The sequence below is a fragment of the Mustelus asterias genome, chromosome 7 (assembly GCF_964213995.1).
Source record: "Mustelus asterias chromosome 7, sMusAst1.hap1.1, whole genome shotgun sequence".
Taxonomy (NCBI): domain Eukaryota; kingdom Metazoa; phylum Chordata; class Chondrichthyes; order Carcharhiniformes; family Triakidae; genus Mustelus; species Mustelus asterias.
In genome coordinates this window covers 57,878,204-57,879,811 of record NC_135807.1, presented here as the reverse complement: position 1 = coordinate 57,879,811, position 1,608 = coordinate 57,878,204, and the positions used below count along the sequence as shown (strand labels likewise).

At 46.1% G+C, this 1,608-nt stretch overlaps 1 pseudogene; it reads left to right on the top strand.

Annotated features, from left to right (window-relative positions):
• Nucleotides 1-1,054: 1,054 nt before the first annotated feature.
• LOC144496090 (large ribosomal subunit protein eL33 pseudogene) lies at nucleotides 1,055-1,386 on the top strand (annotated as a pseudogene).
• Nucleotides 1,387-1,608: the final 222 nt, after the last annotated feature.

The following is a 1,608-nucleotide window of genomic DNA, read 5'->3' as shown; positions in this document are numbered from 1 at the left end:
AGGGGAGACTTAATAGAGGTGTATAAAATTATGAAAGGCATAGATAGGGTGAACGGTGGGAAGCTTTTCCCCGGGTCGGTGGTGACGTTCACGAGGGGTCATAGGTTCAAGGTGAAGGGGGGGAGGTTTAACACAGATATCAGAAGGACATATTTCACACAGAGGGTCGTGGGGGCCTGGAATGTGTTGCCGGGCAAGGTGGTGGAGGCGGACACACTGGGAACGTTTAAGACTTATCTAGACAGCTATATGAACGGAGTGGGAAGGAAGGGATACAAAAGAGTGGTCTAGTTTGGACCAGGGAGCGGCGCGGGCTAATTGTTCCTTGTTTCTCGTGGAAGTGGAAATGACTAGGGTTGGGAAGCATTTTCCGATCAGGGCCATTGTGATCTCCTGGACTCGTTTCGATCGCCTCAGGGGGTCGGAGAGGAATTTCCCAGATTTTTTTTTCCCCATATTGGCCCTGGGGTTTTTCACTCTGGGTTTTCGCCTCTCCCTGGAGATCACATGGTCTGGAATGGGGGGGTGGGGGTGAGTTAATAGGTTGTAATGAACAAAGCATCGTAGCTGTGGGGGACAGCTCGGTGGATAGGATATTGGTATGTAGATAGGCTGGAAAATTGGGCGGGGATCCTGGATTCAGGATTCAATTCTGGACCGGGGAGCGGCGCGGGCTTGGAGGGCCGAAGGGCCTGTTCCTGTGCTGTATTGTTCTTTGTTCTTTGTTCTTTGTTTGTTCATTGAGATCAATATCTCCAAAACTAAGATAATGGCGCATTCTAGATTCAAGACTTTTCTATATAGATTGAATATGGATTTTTAATGCTTATCAAGATTATCAAGAGAGTTAACATATATATTCCAGTGCTGTTCATGCCTTTAATATTAAAACTGGTCAACGAGATCCCTCAGCATATTAGTAGAGGAGGATTCCGTGATGGTAATGCCATTGAATATCAAGGGAATTGGTTAGATTTTCTCTTGTTGGAGATGATCATCGCCAGACACTTCAGTGACCTGGGTGGGCAATCCAGCTGCCCCAAGTGTTCTCGCAATGCCTGGAAGATTATGGTGCAGAGCTGTGTCTACTGTCTATAAATGAGGCCTTTGAAACCAAAGAGAGCACACTGCTGTCCTGAAGATTGAGGGTGTTCATTGCCATGATGGAACATAATTTTACCTGGGCAAGAGATGTGCTTACGTCTATAAAGCAAAAAACAACACTGTCACTCCTGGTGGTAAACCAAACAATAGTCGAGTCATTTGGGGTACAGTGACCCGTGATCGTGGAAACAGAGGCATGGTGCATGCCAAGTTCAACAGAACCTACCCACTAAGGTCATTGGGCACAGGATTTGTATGATACTGTATCCATCAAGGATTTAAAGTACAGCTGTACATAAAATAGTAAAATGATCTAAAAAGAATGTCACTTGCTTTGCTGCCTGCTGGCATAGACTGCTCCATTATCTCAGGAAGCAGCAAATGGTGCTGAACATTGCATAAACATCAGTGAACATCCGACTTCCAACCTTATAATAGAGGGAAGGTCGTTGATGAAGCAGCTGAAGATGGTGAGGTGCAGGACTCTCCCTTGATGACTACCAC